Consider the following 21,310-nt stretch of genomic DNA (forward strand, 5'->3'; position numbering starts at 1 on the left):
GGGTTCAGCTTCCTCCACCGTGCTTCCCACCGGGAAGGAGGCATCATGATATCTGGACTCCAGGGGCAGACAGGATGGCTCCCAGCTCTGCCACTTACTAGATAAAAGTGCCAAGGGAGCTGTTGTTTCTTCCTTCTGCTCCCCTGTCCCTTTATTTATCAGTAAAATGGAACAGGAGTACCTACAGCTTAAGGTGTGGTACACACATAATGAGCAACATCAGTATTTGCCATTATTGTCAGAGTATTGCTGCCTTATGTTCATGTTGTGGTGCAGGGTCTTATGAAGAGCAGACAGATGCATTCTGATTCCCTGGTTTATCCCTCGGATCCGGTAGGCATTGTGAGCCTGGGCTCTGTCTGGGATGGTGGAGGATCCAGAAAGAACTGGAAAGCTGGCTTCTATTCTTTGGCTACAAGATGAGGTGATGGAGACCAGAACGTCAGGGTGAGAGGCAACAGTCTTGTGCTCAACCTCTCAACCCCCACACACAGGTGCCCATGAGAGGAAGAGAAACTCATCCATTTAGGGTGCTGCCATCACATGCCCTGTGATGGCCCAGCTGCCCTTTAAACGAGGGAAGGAGCCTGAATATGAGGACAACCACGGCTGTGGGTGGCACTGGGCACGTCACAGCCCCTCTCTGGCCCACCTGGCCTCTGTTCATTAAGAGGTTACCAAAAGACACATTGCAGAAAGTATAGGAAATATATTAAATATTACCCCTCCCCTTCGTCCATCGCACACTCTCCAGCGACTAGTTTTTCCTCAGCTTGCTTCATGAACTTTTGTCACCTCCCTGGACCTCCAGACACTTGAGTTTAAGAACTCGGCGCTCCTCTGACTTTTCTCCAAGAGCCTCATGGCTTTTAAAGAGATATTCCCCAACCTACGTGGTAGCGATTGTTTATTCATATATTGTCACTCTGTCTGAATAAAATCAGGAGGCAGGATGAGACTGGAGGAAGAAGGTTTTTTTCTAGTGGTTAATGGACAGTGGAATCTTCCAGAAAAGAAACTTCCCAGTGCTAGCGAGCAGCAGACTTGGTCTCCCAGCTCTCCAGCCCACGTAATAATCCATAGCTGTTTTCGTGAACGAAGCCAATTCATTTCAGGACTCACACCCGACTCTCTGCTCCTCCATTCCTGTACGGTAGAATGCAGACTCACTTGGTCTGTGTCAGGACCATGTGTATGCTCTTCCTTTATCGTCCCTCAATTCTGGTACAGTGGAGATGCTACCGTCTCCCTTACATAGGAAACCAGGCATGGAGAAAGAAGCTGGTCACTTGCCGGAGATTTCTGGCTGTTGAGACCTGCTTCATGGTCTTTGTGCTGTCTCTCTACGCCTTGTGTTTCATGATGCCCATGTCACTCCATCTACAATGTGGCACACCTTGGCAGGGTAAGGGCAAGAGGCAGATAAAGATGGGAAAGCGGAAGGTAGTGGGCTGGCTCCTTCAGGGTCCTTAAATGTCATTCTTTGCTTCTATGTAAAAAGGCAACAGCCTTCCCATCTGGACTGGAATGCAGAGGTTACAGGTAGGGGAGGATCCCCTTCAACAAAACGTCCTCTCTCCTGGATGTGTCAGAGTCGGAGAACAACGTCCTTTCCAGACCTAGGGGGTGGGAGGAGGGGGGATGGAAACAACAAAACAAAAATCTCCGGAACTGTCCATGGTGCTGGCCTGCTCGCTGCCGGGCAGCGGCCTCCGAGGGCCCCTTCCCTGCTGTGTTCTGTGCCTGCAGCTTTTTCCTCGCCCCAGTGTTTGGCAAACTCCTGTCCGGAGACTCCTGTATTTGAGCATAACTTATAGACAAGGGTAAATTTCCTATTCAAACCTGGAGGGAAAAAAACAGAAGCATCCCCTCCCCTCCTTTCTCAAACCGTTACTATAGGATACACACACTGTAAGTGGACTGTGAAGGAATTTATTTATTAAACCTGTAAAAGGAGCTAGCACTGTGCCGAGCAGTGTACTAAGCATGAACCAAGTCATTTAATCACCTCACTAACATTCGTATTACCTTTCTATAATCGGGGATCCTGCAGTGAAGAAATCCACCCCGGTCACATCTAGCTCCCATGTTCACCTCCTAGTCACGGTGCTATCTGACTGCAGCGGGATAGACAGTGTGAGGGACTGGCCACATGGTCTCAGGGATGAATGCTTGATCCTCAGTGGGGGCTTGAATAGCTTCCGACGACGGCTTGCTGGGCTCTGGGTGACAACTCTTCCTCTCACTTCATTCAGTGGACACAGCTGTGGCTTTAGTCCTGATAGAACAAAATCTGCTCCATTCTGGATCAGTGCCAAGGGGAGCTGGGGGGGGGGCAGTGGTGAGTTCTTGGGTTGGGGAGTCTGGGGAGGGTGGAAATAGAGTCATACTGCACCAGTGCCTTCTTGAGCTCACGGCTCTGTAGTTGCTGCCGGGGAGGGAGGGATTAGCCTGTCCCAGCTTCATTTCAGAGGTGGTCAAAGGGGCCCCATCAATTCCAGAGCTTTCTGGAGAAATTCATCCCAGAGAGGAGAACTGGCTGAGTGTCTGTGGAGAAGCAGGTTGATGTGGTGGTTGGCCGTGTGTGGGCGGGGTGCTTACTCCTGATTTATTATTTCTTTGTCTCCGTGAGCACTTAAGTGCAGGCTGCATTCCAATGACGCTCATGAGCCTCTGGATTCCAGCACTGGGGTGGGGGTAGGGCAGAGTGTTCCTAGGCCCCCGCAAAGCCCTCCCTCCCCTGTGCGCCTCCTTGGAGGGCCTCAGAGTTTCAGCATTACTTAATTAATTTAGGCCCCCACAGCCACATATTCTCAGATTCAAAAGAACAGAGTGGCCCGTGTCAGCCTTTCCCGGAAACCTGTGAGTCTGGTGGCTGGAAGCCAGAGGACTATGTGTCTGCCTGGCTGCCCTTGGCCAGCCCATCCTAGGGCCCAGTCTTGGACGATATAGTGGGCACTGTTGAGCAAAGGACAAAGTCTCCTACACTGTGAGTGAACCCTGATCTGCTCTTCACAGCACCCGGAGAAAGGACCTGGCCAGTTCGTGGCCATTTGACTTGGAGATACCTCACATGCATTCTGATAGGAAGCCTGCCCGTAAATCGCTTTGCTTTTAGCCCTCATGTTTACTTTTCATTTCAATTCGATGAGTCCCTCAGGTTCATTTTCCTTTTCTAAAACTTGCCCAAAACCAGGACTTCTCAGCTTGTGAGTCACAACCTCTTAAATGACCCTGTCACAGGGGTCACTTAAGACCATCAGAAAACACAGATATTTAAATTAGGATTCATAACAGTAGCAAAATTACAGTTATGAAGTATCAACAAAAACAACTTTACGGTCACCACAGTATGAGTCACTGTATTAAAGGGTCGCAGCATTAAGAAGGTTGAGAACCACTGTTCTAGACACTCCATCTTCCCCCAAGCCTGGGGCATTCAACAGCGCTCAGCTGGGTCCCTTCCTTCTTCCCTTGGCCAATGCATACTTGCACAACATAAAATTTATTTACTCTGTCAAACTTGAGGCAAGTTCCGAGCTTGTCACCAACCCTCCCCCGCCCCCCCAGCACCTGCTACTGGGCCTAGCTTCTTCGCCTGGCGTACTGGCCTCCCAGCCTTCCAGTTCTCAGACCTTCCCTAAACAGCTCCAGCAGCTCACACCTGCCCTCCTGTAAGCCAGCAAGTTTGATGTTGTTGTTGTTGTCATCCTGGGACTCTCAGAATTATCCTGACTCAGCTTCCCAAGTCCTGGCATTTGGGAGTCTGCCATGACATCCCTGGAGACACCCTCACGCCAGCCTGAGAACTCTTCAGAGATGGGCTCTGTTTGTTAGGGATTCTGTACAGCGTTGGCCACAACACTTTACATGGGAGCTGGCAGGTTAGTGGGTTTCAAATTCACCTCTACATTTATTGAAATGAAAATAAACTGCACAAATAATACAGGAATATGTTCTGCTAATGGAAATCGTAGTGTTATAGATGTTTATTCCCCCGGTGCCACTACCGTTTTATGTGTATTTCCAAGCGCCTTCTAAACTTTTCTATGCATAGATATGAGCTCATATAGAATTTAACAAACAACATTGTGCTTAGTTAAGTGTATTTTAATGTGTGTTATATATGTGTCATTCTGAGGCTCTCTCATTTTCTACTTAACATTAAGTCCACTTTAGTTTATACAAAGGGGGTTTTGTTTTCTCCCTTCTTTTAAAGGTTTATTTATTTTTATGTATATGAGTGTTTTTGCCTACATGTATGTCTGTGCACCACATGCATGACTTGAGCTCATGGAGGTCAAGAGAGGATTCCAGATCCCCTGGAACTGGAATTACATATGTTTGTGAATTGCCATGTGGGTGCTGGAACTGAACCTTGATCCTCTGCAGGAATAGTAAGTGCTCTCAACTGACCAGCCATCTCTCCAGTCCTGAGTTCAATTTTTTTTTTTCGAGACAGGGTTTCTTTGTGTAGCTCTGCGCCTTTCCTGGAGCTCACTTGGTAGCCCAGGCTGGCCTCGAACTCACAGAGATCTGCCTGGCTCTGCCTCCCGAGTGCTGGGATTAAAGGCGTGCACCACCAACGCCCAGCTCTGAGTTCAATTTTTTTAGCTGCTATTATACTGTGGGATTTTTTTTGTTGTAAAAAAATATTAATTTCCCACTGACCTCCTACTTATAGATGCCCCTGGGTTTTTCCTTATTTGCTGATGTTAACAATGTTGCAATGAATCTCTTCCTCTACTTGTAGAGAAGTTTCTTCCACTGAAAAACAAATAACTGGGACTGTCATACCTAACTCAGCAATCTATGCACATTTATTTTATTTCTTAAGACAGGTCTCTTATGTAGATAGGGCTGGCTTGGAACTCATTCTGCAGTCCAAGCTGGCCTTGAACTTAGGGAGGATATTCCTGCCCAGATCTCCTGAATGCTGCCTCACACCAAGCACATTTTATACTTTAAAAGAAATTTCCAAATTGCCTTCCAAATTGTTGCATAAACCTTCACCCCAAGTCCACATCAGTGCCAGCGCTTGCTCTTAGCTGTCTTTTCCTTCTGTCAGTCTGATGGGAGACAAAACTCACTGTCATTTCAATCATTAAATGCTTAATTGGCTGAGAACCTTTTCATATGTTTGTAGGCCATTTGCATTACTTTTCCTCTCTCCTCTCTCCTCTCTCTCTCTCTCTCTCTCTCTCTCTCTCTCAATTGCCTGTTGTTTCACTTCCCTGTTTTTCTTTTAGATTGTCCTTTTCTTCCCAAATCATAAGAATTTTTAAATGTGCTGTCTTTGCCCATTGTAGATGACAATTATTGCTAAACCTTTGCTCTAGCTTTGGCAATTTATACTCTTTGAACAGGGTAAGTTAGAGTGGATGTGAGGCTGCTTGCATCAGTGAGAGCCCTAAGAGCCTCTTTGACAGGAGACAATTCAAGTTCCTTAGCTTGATGTAAAAGGTCCTCTATCTGATCCACCCACTGCCTCCACTCTAATGCAATGCCCAGATTCAATTACTGATTCTATCACCTTCTATCTCTCTGGAAAAACTTGCTCAAATGCTCTGGGTTTAGCAGCTGTCATTTAAAAACCCTTGAAGAATTGTTCCTTCTTTTAATAAGTTGTTCCTTCTTTGTGCATATCTAAAACCCTGCCCTTGCATATCTTACTCAAGCTCACCAAACCTTACACACTGTTTATGCAATGGGTGCATTGATGATCCTATAGATGGACTGAGTTCACAGATTGTGTCCACCACTCCTGCTTTCCTAGATGGCTTAAACTCAACTTTTATGGTCAAGTCAACCTCTGAGTAAAACTGATCTTCTTCTGTGCTCTGACCATGTGCCTATCACTGTGTGGATCACATTATGTTACATCAACGTATGCTGTTTGCTCTAATAGAGTGTTACTCTTATAGTGGGATCTAAGGTAGCTTAGCTTGGCTCCTTGGCTGGTGCAGAGCATGCTGGACAGATGACTGTGGAATTTTCCTATTTCAAAAATAATTAGGGATTTCTCATTTTTCTAAAGTGCTGTGGAGCCTGAAATAGACTAGGGGACACTTAGGGAGAAGAGGACATATCCCTGAAAAAAAAAAATGCCCCAGATAACATTGGGAAGAACCAGGAAACATCTCCATAGATGGACTGTTTTGGGAAGCTAAGTTTCAATAGGAAACTGCATTTTACAGTCTAGAGTTGCCTTTGTTGAGAAAACAGAAGATAAATAGAGGCTGTTGGCCATCTCTCCTAAATGCCGAGGCCTGCTGTGATTGGGAAAGAGGTCTGATTAGGCACCATCGCTTTCATTTTTAGTCTTGAAAAGTGTGGATTTGGGGCAGGGCCTCTGGAGAACAGGGCCACGGGCCCCTTCATGTCCTAGAAGGAAGCATCAACAGTGTGTAAAATCACCAAGCACAGTGGTGTGGGAGGCTCCTTAAATATCTAAAGAAAGGGCTGGTGTGGAGCTAATACCTCTGAACAGGTAGGTAATGGCCATCTACCAGATATGTTCTGTTAATTGAGGCACAGTGCAAGATTGTCTGGAAGCCTCTGAAATCCGGCTCCTTAGTGTGAATCAGTCAGTGGAGACATAAGGAGAAAGCCCCCTCTAGTGGCAAGGTGGTGCTTTGCACAGCCTGCGCCCCATGTCCATCAACCTCACTGCAGTCTCTGACCTGGGAACAGAATCCAGAGAAGGCTTTTTTTTTTTTTTTTTTTCAATGGGTCTGTTTTTTGTTTTTTGTTTTTGTTGTTGTTGTTGTTTGTTTGTTTTGTTTTGTTTTTAATTTTTTAAAAAATATTTTCTAAGTGTCCTTCCAAAAGTTTCCGGCTGGTGCCTTATCCAGTCAGGTTCACTGAGAAAGAGACCAGCAGCAGAAAAGACCCCAGCCATGGCTAGGGCCAGCCTAGTAGAAGACTTTTCCCCTTACTAGCTTTTTGTCCAATCACCCTCTGGGAGGTTAGTCCCCCACAGTCCACTTGACCAAGTTCAGATGAACAGCACAGAGGTGGAGTGATGTACCCAAACCACAGACCGTCTGACTTGCCCTCTGTTGCTCAGCTGCTTGGTCCTCTATCTTCAGTGCCTTAGGATTTCACGGGATTCCTCTGTGGGCTTCCTTAGTCCTCCATAGGCAGGGTTATGGAAGTTACGGTGAGCAAAGAATCAACCATGCAACCAAAGAGACCATACCAGAGAACTTTATTTAATTTGTACACAGGCTGGGAGCCAAGCTCAGGCTTTGAAGAAGTCCAGCAGCCTCCCATAGTTTCTTGCAACATCCAGAAGTCAAGCAACAGTGTGGCCTCCTGAGAGTGGTCTCTGCATCCCATGTCTATCGAAAGAGATTTCTGCCGCAGTTAGATATGTTTACAGAAACAGCAAAAGCAGGAACAAATGTTTTCAGGTAGATGTTTTGTAGGTAGCAATAAAAACCATGCAAACATTTGTAAGTAACAATTAAAATAATTGCTTCCAGGATTGATCCCTTCTTTTTGCTCTGCTTTCTCTCAGTTGCTTGGCTATACCTCTTATTGCTCCAGATCTGCTTGCATAGTAATGCTACCCCTCATTTAAAAGTATGGAGTCCTTCTTGGTGGTCAGCAAATCTTGGGGACTACTTCTGCAAAAGAGGCTACCTGGTCTCTTATTGTCCCTAGCAACTGGGCTACCTGTTCCGTGTTTTGCATTACTTTTGTGGTCAGTTGTTTATATTGGATCCCAGGGGATGCTAGTCCTTCAATACCAGTCCCTACTCCCAGTGCTATTTCCAAATCCAGCAACAAAGGTCCAACCTGGACAACTCATCTAATGCTTCCACGTGCTTCTTCTGGTATGGCAATCGGCTGGGGCATCCCAAGAGGCAGGAAAAGGCAGTAGTACTAGGCTAGGACTTGACAAGCCCAGGAGCTAAAAAGTGGCATCTAGAAGCCCTAGATGACTGCCTATCATATTGCTAGGGCTTGGGAGTACAGACGTCCTGTGTATGTATGAGCAACACTTGGACGTCAGGCAGTGAGGGCATTCTACAACAGGGCAACATATGCCTTCTGACTGTTGGCTACAATATAATGTTTTCCTCTGGCAACAGAGATTCTCAGAGAGGATAATGTCATCTGAGTTTTTAATATAGCGGGTCTGCTAAGTAACAACCCTGTCAATGGGATTGTGACCCTGCTATATAAGACCTGAACAAGCCCTGTAGAGTTTAAGACTCTGACTGGCCCAAAAGTTTTAGAAATCTGTTTTACTGTGGATGTAAGGCTGGCAGTTGCAATGTGGGTATGAGAAGTCCTCAAAAGGGCTGCTACCTGAATATATAACAAGACATCAACAGTTAGAGAAAGCAAGGCATTCCTCTTAGCAAACTTGCTTGATCCTATAGAAAACATGGCTAGAATCATTCTCTGTGCCAGGCTCCAGTTTCAGGGAGCTATTGGTGACCAGTCCTACAGAAAGCAAAGGGGATAATATCGCCACAACTCCCAGTGGAACAAGGTCACTTCACAACCCCCAGTACCGAACCACCACGTCAAGTTCCTGAGGCTGCTGCTGTGCATAGACCTGTTAGCCTGCAGGTGTGTGAGAGGAGCAGAGCTGAGCAAGCTAACCAGCTTCCAGGTGTGACTACAGCAGGTGGTTACTCATGTTAGCCTGCAGGTGTGTGAGAGGAGCAGCGCTGCCCTGTGCAAGCTAACCAGCTTCCAGGTGTGACTACAGCAGGTGGTTACTCATTGTTTTTGGAGGGTGACTCAGAGAGGTTGGCCTGGGTTGGGCCCTTGCAGTCCAGGTCCCCTTTTCCTCTGGTAGTGGTACCCATTTAACCCACGAATGGCAGATCCATGGAGTAACACCTGCAACTCCAACAGCAGGGGGAGCAACCAAATTTCCCAAAGAGGGCCTGTCTTTCTTGGCTGCAGATCAACACTGCTAGGTTGAATTGAGACGAGGAGGTCATGATGTCCTATAGCCTGGAAGAAATTTTCTTATCAAGAAGAAAATTATTAGAGAGAAATAATTTTTTTATATAATCTTACATGGTTAAGTATAATATCCAATTAAGGGACCATATCTAGCATTCAGTCTCTGGTTATATTTTCCTGTTGGGGGTCTAAAACAGTGTAGGTGCCCAAAAGTAACCACTTATTTTCACTGTCAAGGCCAGTTGATGATCTGGCCTTCAGGGGGTCACTTGATCTTGGGAAGAGCCTCTAGTTCCTCTGACCAGTTGTTCTAGTTATGTGAGAGTATGTCAAAGGCCTTGCTGGATGATGGCTTCCCTTGGAAGTATTGAGGACATTATTCTTCCGTGTTGACCCTCCTCTTTGTAGACTGGACACTGGTGAGAAATCACCAGGTGGGGGACCTCCTGCCCAGGAGAACAGGTTAGTCCTCACAGTTACAGAACTTGTCAAGAGCTGCCCCACAGTCTCCTGGGACCTACCTGACCTTGGAAGGCAGGGGGAAAACATTCTCCCTTTTAGTCCCTCCATGGTCAAGAGAGGCCTTTTTGTTATATATAATACAGAATTTCTCAAAGATAAAACTTTATTACCTCAAGACTTGAAATGGCACACTGGGATAAAGGCCATACTTATTTCAAGCCATCAGAAATCATATTAATTTTAATCTTGTAAGTTATTGGGATACAGGTGTCTCTGTAGCAGCTGCTCTGTCCCCTGGGCCCCTCTAGGCTCTTCCAGGGCACTCTGGTGATGCTCCCACACAGTGGCAGGCTTCTCAGACAGAGGGGTAGGGTGGAGGGCCCATGGTAAAACTTCCTTGGGGAACTGAGACCCTAATGGAGGACTAGGACAGCAAAGCGTAAAGTGGTAGCGAGTGACCCAGAGCTTCCTCCTCATTTTGGGCAGGATCTAGGGGTTCCCAGGATCCCCCAGAAGGAAAGAGACCCCAAATGTCAATTGGTCCTTTTGTGTCAAAGAAAAAGGTCTATGGGCCAGCCACTCAGCCCCGGAGTGCAGAGGGCAGGCTTCAGGCTAACAGTGAACCTGCAGACAAGAATGACTCCCAGGCCTGACCAGACGGGGGCGCTGGTTTCTCCAAAGAAAAATTTCCCAAGCACTGAGGGCTGAGCGGTCTCTATAGATTCTACCTTACAAATTTCTTGGTATTCCTTTCCTGTGTCAATAATGTGAGACAGACAGACAAGGATTAAGAGTCCCCTCCAAGGAGAAAACCATTCGTTACTCATCTGTCCATGTCCCTTTATGGAGCTTTGGTGACACTTGGATACAGTGGACCCAGTTTCTCATAATGTGCAACTGGACTTTAATCTGGGACCACCCTTAGACCATATGCATTTGCCATGGTGTTCCAGCCAAGCCCTCATGAAATCCTTATCCATGGAGCTGTAAACTTGAACCTGAAGTACAAGTCGATAAGCCACGCACATTCAGAGGTGATCATGCTCCCTTGCCCCTTTGGGAGGATCCTGATCTGATGACCTTTTGTCTGCAGCTTTAGGATGTGATCAGGGACCTCTTCTACCCCAAGAATGGGCCTGACTAGAACTCTGGGATTCTGTGCCTTGCCTTATCCTGCAAGTTCTTCCTGTCAAATTTGTCCTTCTCTCTCCAGTGAGTTTTCTCGTCCGGGAGGTTGACTGTCTGGAGAGTCAAGTACTGAGTCAGAGTACTGTCCCAAGGAATTTCAGGTAATGCTTACCATCTTCACTTTGAAATCCTTCACTCTGGTTTGGATGAGCTGCTGTTTCCTCAGTGTGAAGGGCTGGGGTGACTGGAATCTTGCTGGGCCTCCAAATTATGTTATGGAAATTCCAACCAGCACAGAAAACCATGCAACCAGAGAGACAGAACTCTATTTACACACAGGCTGGGACCCAAGCTAATGCTTTGGAAAGGTCCAGCAACATCTCATAATTTCTTACAGTTTTTAGAGGTCAGATAAACAGTGTGGCCACCTGAGGATGATCTCTGAGTCCTGTGCCCACAAAAAAGAATGTGACATGTTTATAGAAACAGCAAAAGCAGGAGCAAACATTTGCAGGTAGATGCTTTGTAGGTGGCAACAACAACAACAAAAAACATACAAACATTTGTAGGTAGTGATACAAACAACTTCTTTCCTAACAAATAAGATCTACAGTATAACCATGGGGATAGGTAGCTATGGGAATCACTCCTTAACAAAGTTTATTTAGAGTATTTGCCTTCCCAAGATAAGGGGTAGGGAATTTTACAAGTGGGCAGAAATCAGAACTCAAGCAAAACCTTAATTCACTCTATTTCTGAAAAAATCCTGTTGTTTCTAGGCAAAGATTAATATTAGGCTAACATAACATAGAGTAATAATTTGATTTTGTTAGGTTCGTACATAGGAGTTCAAAATAGATATTCATATCCTCTTCGTTAGTGCAGAATCCACGTTGCCATCACCACTGGTTGTTGGGGATTAGCTCACCCTAGGCACAAAAGGGCAGGCTCAGCTTCAGAGGTCCACTGCTCAGGTCAAGTTCATCAGCTCTGCAAAAGGTGTTCGAGGCCCTCTGTGTGTGGTCTGCTCGTCCCCTGTCACCTCCTCCCTGCACATGGCCACCACAGGCTTGCCTGCCCAGGGCACCTGGGTCCTGATAGCCTGAACTCAGAGCCTACTGTGTTCTCTCCCCCACTTTTCCAGAAGGAGAGGTGACTCCCAACAAGGGACACACTGGCCCAGCATCATTAGGAAGGCTTCTTGGCTGTGTTAAATTCACCTGGCATCTCTCAGGCCAGCCATGGGCCCCAGACTAAGAGGAATGCTTTGAATATACACGTATAGACATGTGTGTAGACCTCCAAAGTGAGGTGTTACAACTCACTAATTTGTTCTGGGTTTGTGTGTGATGGTGAAGGTGTTTGTGTGTCTGTGTGTTTAAGTGTGCACATGTGCACACGCACACATGAGGAGGTCAGAGGCCAACTTCAGGCGTCCTGTCCTATTACTTTCCACTTTATTTTTACTATTTTTGAATTTATTTTTGTGGCAGGGTCTCACTCTGTAGCCCTGGCTGGTCTGAAACTCACTATGTAGACTAAGCTGGCCCCAAACTCATCGAACTCTGGCTGCCTCTGCCTTCCAAAGGCTGAGACTAAAGGCCTGTAACCACTCTGCCTGGTGTTCATCTTATTATTTTGAGGCTGGGTCTTTCACTAACCCCAGAGCTGCTACTGTGCAGTCTGGTCATCCAGTGAGCCTTCCACACATACCCCTACATCAGCCCGTCTCTACCCATCAGCACTTGGATTACAGGCTTGTGCTACCACACCTGGCTTTCTAATTTGGTTTTAAAACAGATAAATGGTTGTTGACCAACTCCTCCTCACAGCACCTCCATCAGGTTGAAACTACTATTCTCCCCCATCTTAGTGGATGTGTAAAGAGAGGAAGTAGCTCACTCCAGATCACACCATCACGGAGCATCATATCAGAACTGGAACTCAGACTTGTGCTCTAGAGCCTTACTCCATCCCCCGTAACGTGGCAGTGATGACTGATGGCGGTTCATGAAGCTGGACGACTCATACGTCAGGAGGTCACACTGAGCCTGCCAGGTGCTGGTGACACCAAGGTGATGGATCTGAGGGAGCAACAGATCACATACCTGACGCATTGACTATTGCTGGGGTGCCGTTTGGGGTAGCAATGTCAATATCGTGGTCCAGATGAGCGCTGTTTAATGCCTGATCATCCGCTGTGTCTCTAGCAGCTGGTACCATTCCTGGCACACGTCGAGGCTCTCACAGGGAGGAAAATGTCCAGAACTCTGATTCTTTCTTGTTGAGGCTCTAAGTCATTAAACCCATCTGAAGAATCTTAGTGTTATACTGTGCCCTCATGGCAAGAGGTCTCTGCAAGGGAAAAGTGGTCTGGGCCGATGAACTGATAGTGTAGGGGATCTATATTCTAAACTCTTGCTGGCATTAGACATGTGAAATGCCTGTATCTAAGTGGAATGAGAACGTGGTGAAGAACGATCCTGACGGACCTTGACTGTCCAGATTGGACACAAGTGCCAAGTTCCACAGCTAGGCTTGACGCATGGTGGCTGGACAGGGGAAAGGAATTCTCTGGAATGGTGCTAGAGCTTGGAGTGGTGATGTTGGGCAGGGACTCAGATCTTGTACTTGAAGACATATAGCCTTCCTCCCACAGGTGTGTGGGGACCAGGCAGCGCAGAGAGGCGGCTTCAGGGAAGACCACCGAGGCACTCTGATTCATATGAAAACATCATGTGCTTAGAATGTCAAGAAGAGTAACCAGAACAATTGTTTCCTGGGTAATTATGATACAACTGATTAAGCTTCATCTAAAGATTGGGTCAAACTAATCATGACATATCTATCTACTCATCCTTCTATCCATCCCAAAGGAGAGTGCCTGTCTTTCTAGCGCCCAAACGTGTGGTCCAATGAGATGTATTTGACCATTGGTTGGCTCCAGACACTGCCAGGCGCCTCTCAGAGTGAACTGCCCGTGGATGTGCAAATGACAGGTGCCATTTCCTCATTTGAACTCCTCAGATGCCATCTGGCAGCAGAGCTCACGACCTGGAACGTCCTCACTGACCCCAGACGTTGAGTCAGTTGCAGACTCCCTTGTGGAGCGTTCAGTCTGCATGGTGGTTGATTGGTTCAGACAGTCTCTGAGTGACTGGACAGAGAACACAAGGGTCATGCCTCTTTGGAATGGGTTTTTTTTTTTTAAGTCAACATCAGAGAGAGGGCAGGATTACTGAGAGAGCCCAGAGCTCAAGAGGGACCCAGGCTGTACCCTACATGGAAGGTTCTCAGGAAGGCCCCTCTGGTCATGCTAGGAAAGACTGGTCCAGCTGTCCTCCCTCTCTGTGAGACCCTGTAGGAGAGATGCAAAGGATCCCTGGCCCTGAGCTGAGGGCATTTATGCAAAGAGAGTTGGGGAAGAAAACCCTTTCCTTAGGGTCAGAGGGCTTCCAGTCCTCATTTTAGATTGTTTATGGTCTCAACAGAGTGGCTCTTTGATACTGTTCCCTTGGGCCTAGAGACACTACCCTCTTGGGTAAGGCCTGGCCTCAGGGGAGCTGGAAGCTGCCAGTGTGAGCTCTTTGAACAGGTCAAAATCAGGGCCTTATCTTCAAGAGTGCTACTCAGGCAGCCAGCCCTAGCTTTTGGAAGGGAGCTGTTGGGCCTGGCTTCCTTTTCTAGATTTGACCTTTACTCCAATAGCCAAATGGGTCTCCATATGGTACATTTAGGAAGCCTGGAGACTCCAGAATTCAGGAACTCCTGCAAAGCCTCCACGCTTCTGCCCCAGCATCCAGGAGGAAGCCCACAGTAGGCCTTACCCCTAAGGGTAAATGGCCAACAGGGTTCCTTCCTTCAGTGTCAAGAATGGTGTATAAAATACAAGTGCCTAGACAAGTAAGCTTACCTTGCTCCTGAGTGTGGGAAGGAACGAGGAGGACAGGGCAGCCGGGGCCAGCTGGTGACTGATGTGAAATGAAGGACATCATTTGAGGATGTGCCAGGGCAAGGGAGCACTCGAACAGCTAACAAGACAGTTTTAGGAACCGGTCATCCCATGGGGACCGTGCATAACTAGAGATGCCCAGAGGATGCTTTGAAGATCTTGAAGGAAAATGTGCTTTGGAGTCATGGGGAGCCAGGGCAGGGCCATGCGAGCAACACCAGCGATACCAGAGGCACCAGCAGCACCAGAGGCACCACCACCACCACCAGCACCAGCACCAGCACCAGCACCAGCAGCAGCACCAGCAGCACCCAGTCTCATGCCTCTACTGGAAGGAGCAGAGCTCAGCCTCATAAGTGATCCTGACCACCCTGTGTGGGAGCCTCAAAGGTCCACAAATCCCTCTCGGAGACTCTGGGCCTTCATTGATTTTGGAATGGAGCATCTTAAATATTTTAGGGGAATAAGATGATGCATGTACAACACATAGCATGCCTTTTATAATTCCTCCACAAGATTTGGGATAATTTACCTATAATCAAATGTTTGACATTTGTGCAGAAAATTGGACAAATATCCCTATTTTGGAAGATCAATAGAGCATAAATAGACTCATGTCGTTTCAGGTCAGGTTTTTCACCCAATGACGTAAGTCCAGACAGTGTTGGGAGCCGTATGAGTCACAAGAAGTCTTCCGGCTTTCGGTGCCTCTTAGGGTTGACATTGCAGCTAAAGGATTGCTGGTCTGTCCTGTCCCCACACTGAGGATCTGAGACTGGAATGGAGAACGGCTGAGCAAAGGAGGCAGAACTGAGACATGATGGAACTGTCCTCAGAGATCTCTTCCTCCGTGTCATGGAGACAGATGGCAATCAAGTCTGCTTTACCCATCTTCTAAGGGGGCTTTGAGACCCCAGGCTGAGTCTGTCCTGCTGACCAACAGTGATAAAATTACCTAATAAAGACCACCAGACCTGTGTCCTTGGAGCCCAGCCAAGTTAGCTTTCTCCCTTTACTGGAGAGGAAAGGTGGGCTGCACACCCGGGACCTGTAGCTTCCTATACGGGGAGAGACAGAGGTCCTGCAGGCTGGATGGAGCACCGGGAAGGCTGATGGGAGCAGAGCTTTAGGAGGAGAGCTGGATTGGGAAGCCAGTTGGGTTCCTGTCCTCCAAAACTGCAGTTATGATCCGTACGAAATACTGGCTGAGAGGCTTCACCCAGGCCTCTACATCTAAGTTGGCAGTGAACCTGCTTCTCTGAGCCTTGGTGACTCCTGACTCAAGTCCTCGCAGTAAAACTGGGCTAGCCTCTTCTCAGTCACCATTCCAAACAGCCCTCTCGGGCCATGTATTAGAAAACAAGATTTCTCAGCACGACATCCTTAGAGATTTACAGAGAGATATCAGCCACAGAATGCTCCCCAGCACCATACAACCTGAGGGCCTTTTGTAGAACTACAGAGCTGGCCTCTTCTGACTGAGGGTTGGGGGGCAGCCTGGGAAGCTGGAGAGGAGATAAGACCCTGGCTTTGTGTCTGTGTTTCTAACATTCACTAGTTAGAGGCTTCCAGGTGGCCTCTCAAATATGATGGTGTCAGTAGGTTCCAACTGTGCATGACCCTGGCTAAGCATGGATCCCTTCTGCCAGAGTCCTCAAGAAGCAGCCTGAGCTTCATACCAACACATACATGTATAGTTTACCCCCAATTCCTATCCATCCAGCAGAACCATTAGCAGCTTTCCTGAAAACAGGCGCTTATAAGCTGCTTTGTGAAAACAGACAAACAAACAAACCCACCAAAGGGGTCTCCAAGGTAACCAAAAGCAAGATGAGAGCCTGGCCTCTCTGCCTGCATTTTGTCTGCCCCCTTTCTTTGCAGTCAGACTCTAGCTGGGCCCACAGGCATGCTGATTCCTCAGGGAGTGTCTGTATGAAAACCACTAACACTTCGACTCTTTCATCCCTTCAAGGATGAAGGCACAAAAACATTAATGGAGGCATCTTACCAGCTTTCACTGTGTCCTGCCCCTGGAGGCATCTACCAGCTTTCACTGTGTCCTGCTCCTGGAGGCATCTTACCGGCTTTCACTGTGTCCTGCTCCAGAGCCCCCAAAACCGCCTGCAGGTTTTCAGTAATTGTACTAGACCTTGACTGTCAGGAGCAGCAGAGCCCGGCAGAAGAACCCTTTTTTAAACAGAAGCAATCATCTTACAGGAAGAGGCGTGTCTTCTCAAGCAACAAGGAAGTCTTGGTGACACTTTGCACAACCAAAGCTCAATGTCCAACCAAACTATAGCTCTTGACCAAGATTCTGCGTACTGCTGCTCCCTGCCCCAATAATTCCTCTCCTGAAGCCAAAGCTCATGTCATTACCCCAAAGATGACTTGGGACATCTGAACTCCTTATTCCTGCTCTGACCACAATGACTGAGGCTCCGTTTTATACACTACTCTTCTGTTTGGCTGGTGGGTTGCCACAGGCGGCCGAGCTTAGTCATTAGGGACTCCGAAAATTTAGGTTCTTATCCTAAGCCCAAGTCATACTTCCTTTAGAAGGCAGGCAACTTTCTGAGTCCCACAGGTCCAGCCCGCGAGTGTGCTGGTTTGTGTGTTTCCTACACCCTGTAGATACCCACACTTGTCATCTCTGCTTCACAAGTTCTGACAAAACGGACATCCCAGTCCCTAGACTGCCAGGCGTGGGAACTCCCTACTTCCTGAGAGAAGGGGAGACTTCTCAGGAACCTACAAATGATGCCAGGTCAACTAGTGAGAAGCAGGGACACAGCTTTGCCTCCGTTTTACAGCTGAGGTTTGGTGATTTGTGCAAACCCTGCCCAAAGTAGCAGGGCTAAGACTGGGGTAGGTCTGCCTTCCTCAGAGCAATGCTGTGTTCACTTCTGGTAATGCTATCATCCAATTCCCAGCCAGCATGGGTAGACAGTCCACACTGGGCAAGCCAGTGGCAGGGTATGGGGTGGGGGTGGATGGGAACCACCAGGCATTTGGAGGAGGAACCAAGGAAGACATGGTTGTATATGAGGGCCAGGTTTGGACGTGTGCTCTAATTTACTAGTTAGGATTCTATAGAAAGAGAGAACTCCTTTGAGGGTAACCTCTGACCTTCAGAAGGAGCCAAGACATAAAAACATAGAGCCAGATTCCTTCCCAAGATAGAGTAAAAAGTCCATCATTGGGTAATCAGGGGTCAAGTCAGAAAGGGGTGTCAGCTGGAGGGGAGTGGCCACATCACCCAAGTAGGAAGACTCAGGGCTCCATCCTTGCCTGTTCCGAGCCTTACTGCAGATGAGGTTCAGTGTGGCAGGCAGATTCTCAGATGGAGTTGACTGCATTGTTTTTCTTTCAAAACTAAGCAGTTTTGTGGCTAGGCAGAGGTTAGTGATAAGATAAATAAATTCTGAAGGTAGTGTCTGGTGATTCTGGGGGACACGAGTGGTGCTTGGGAGAGTCTGGGAGTACCTAGGTTAGGGACTTGCATTTCTGGGTTCCTGTGCGATTGTCTGGAGCTGTACCTTTTTTTTTTTTTTTTTTTTTTTTTTTTTTGGTGCAAATGCCTGGGACCGCATCACTGCTAGTCTTTATTGCCACCGTGTGGTCACAGTGAAGTATGACAGGCTTTTCCTTTGATTCATAATCAAGTGTGTGCTCATCCAGTTTCATTTTAATCTGTATTTCATAACGAGTAAATTCTCTCCCTTGTACACTTCCCAGTGAATATTTGATTTATCCATAAGTTTTACAGAATCTTCAGCCTCTGATTTTTCTTTATGAAATTATTAATTCATCCAATTTAGGCAATTAAAGTTGTATCAATGCTTTAAAAGTTGGCATTCAAAATAATGGGTTTTCGTATCATGTTTCCGTATGTGCTTTGCTCATATCCATCCCTCATTATCATCTCTTGTCCCCCCCCCCCCATGTTACTGTGCTCGTTGTACTCGGTGCTAATTATTGCTAACATCTCTTCTTTCTCCTCCAGGCAATTTGGTCAGAATCAGAATCTAAGAATTGTCAGCCCTGTATTGGAATTCAGGATCTGCCGCTTGCTGTGTGACCTCCAGTGAACTCCTGGTTTTCTTGAAAAGGAAATTAGTTTTCACCCCTGGTCATAGAAGAGGTTTGGGGCCTCCAGAGACCTGGGCTGTGCCTCCCTACTGGACTAGCCTGTGCTGTGTGTTCACTGCAGAGCTTGAGTACCAGTGGAAGGCTTGATTTGTGCCGGGAAGTGCAGGACCCTGCGACATTCTGGCGCAGTCAGCAAGTGCGGGTAGAGCACAGGAGAGCCGTATGGCTCCGATCCATGGACTGTGGGGACAAAGGAGTTTTGCCTGCTGCCCTGCCTGTACAATTGGACCAAGCTTTAATAATACCTGGGGAATTGTTCCAACCTCTTGTCCTAGGGTAAAACTGTGGGTCTTGAGTGACAGCCATGAAGCATGTACTTAGTCCTACCTCTGCTTATTCCCCTGACCCATATTGTTTGTGAAGATATAGAACAAAAGAGTGAGCAAGCAGAAGTTCAAAACCGGAGTCCCTTCACTTTTATAGAACTCATTCTAAGTGGCCCAAGTGCAGAGCAAGGATCGTAGGAATGAGATTTCTCAGAACATGTATATGCTTCATCACAGCAGGTTTGCAATCCACTTTCTAGAAGGTTCCTGGGTATTGAAGTGCTTCAAGGAAGGACGGGGGTCGGGGATGGGGGGCGAGGCTTATCAGGAATCTGTCTACAGTAAGGCAGTCATCTCCCAGATAAACTTAACAGCACTCTATCACCATCTGTTTGTGCTGTTATACAAAATGCCCAAGACTAGGTCATTTTATAAAAAAAAAAAAAAAAAAAACCACACACTTATTTCTCAGAAAATGATTTAATATTAGAAGGTGGAATGTTCCATGGTAGATTTGATATCTGGTAAAGGCTCAGTCTCTGCTTCCAGAATTTGCCGTTGTGGGTGTCTTCACACGTTGGAAGGCATATAAAAGAAGGCTGACCTAGTCCTGTCCCGCTCTTTAAATAAAAGAAAGCTAATTCCATTAGTGAGGGCAGAACTCATCATCCCTTACAGGTACCACTTCTTAATCTTGTTGCCCTGAGGATCGAGTTTCAAACCCACAGCAAAGGCCTTTTCCCGGAGCTCTCAGTACAAGCATCCTTATACCCTTTGGCACACACAGTGCTAGCACTGAGTGCCAAGCTATACAGTGGTTGAGTTTGACGTTGAGTCCCTTACCTTTGAACTTCCAAGCCCTTCGGTTTCCAGCGATGGGTGCAATTACTTTCTGGCGTGACTTCTCTGGAACTTCCTGTGTCTATCTCAGACACTGACAAAGCTTGAGATGAGGGACAGGGACCTGGACCACACTGAGCAGACGGGAAGGCTTGATCCGCAGTTGTGCTGTATTTTTACCTGAGAACATTCCTGAAGTTTCGTCAACTTATTTAAAGCTTCAGCACTTTTATTCTTTTAAGGGAGTGAATGTCTGAGAAGCACCAGGTTCGTCTTTTAGAACACATGATGAGGGTGATGCAGACAGCATGCTGGCATGTCTTTAGATGATTGGCCCTGGTACCTGTCTGTGTCCTAAGGCTTCTTGAAGGAGACTTTATCTTTTTCCCTTTGACCCACAACCTTTTATAGGTCATCTTCAGCCCAAACATGGGGACAATAAGAAAAATCTGACCCTATGAGAAGTCTAGAAAGTCTTCCCCAGGGCACAAATGGGCTTGACGACTGTATTTATTGGTGAGGGGTCTTCTTCGTGTAGAGCTCTGCCCAGGTGAGTGTGCTGGGTCACTTTGCTTCTGACACCTCCATGTCCTCTTCCCCTCTCTCCTTTGATGGGTATGAACATCAACCATGTGCTACAATTTTTGTCATTTATTTTATTTTATTTTGGGGTAAAAATTCAGTTTCAATCTTTTGGATCTAGATTTCCAGCTGAGTATATCGTCAGGTATCGACAGCACCAAGCAATGGCTGACTTTAGAATAGGAATTGACAGTGGGAATTAAGGTTTGCAGGATTTTTTGTTTGTTTGTTTTGATCTTTGTATGAATGTGAAGACACTTTGGCTGCTGTGCCACAGAGCTGAGAGGCCACTGAGGGCTGAATTATTCTCCAGTGTGGGGGAGGTTCTGTGAAATTCAAAGTCATTCCAAACTGCAGGGAGGAGGGAGGAGGAGAGCTCTTGTCTCCAATTCCTCTGACATCTGCTGCCTTTTCAACAAAGCCCTTCCATGTGAAGCTGGACACGACAGGTACCTGTGCCCGGGCCAGCAGGGGCCTCTGGAGCCTTCTTCATGACCTCTGTTGTTTTTTCCCCTCCATCCTATAGTTTTCTAATGAATTATCACAACTTTTGTAATGCTATAACTATTCAAGTTCCGCTTCCTACATTTTAAGAACTTTAATCAAAGGTTTAAATTGAAGATTCTCTCTGTAGATTTACCACCAATGGGTGTCCAGCCACTGTAACACATCCTCGGCTGTTCTCTAAGGACAGGATGCTGGCCATGGCAGCTTCAGCATCACCTGAGTTTTGACCCCTTTGCTGATCTCGAATTTCTGGATTCTCCTCTTTGGGTGCCCTCTTACCCTTTTCTGTGGGTGCTGCGATGAGAGAAATAACTGCTCTTGTCCCCCACTTTCACACCACATGTGCATTTCAAGTTGTGTTATTGCAATTTAGAGTTTTTCTTTTTTCTTTTTCATTTTTTCTTTCTGGCCTGGCTTTCCTTAACAGTTAAAACAATTCCATTCAAAACAAAACTCTCCAAATCCAACCAGACAGGATGCATAGTATCAGAAG

This window comes from Peromyscus maniculatus, chromosome 9 (genome assembly GCF_049852395.1).
Source record: "Peromyscus maniculatus bairdii isolate BWxNUB_F1_BW_parent chromosome 9, HU_Pman_BW_mat_3.1, whole genome shotgun sequence".
NCBI classification, from domain to species: domain Eukaryota; kingdom Metazoa; phylum Chordata; class Mammalia; order Rodentia; family Cricetidae; genus Peromyscus; species Peromyscus maniculatus.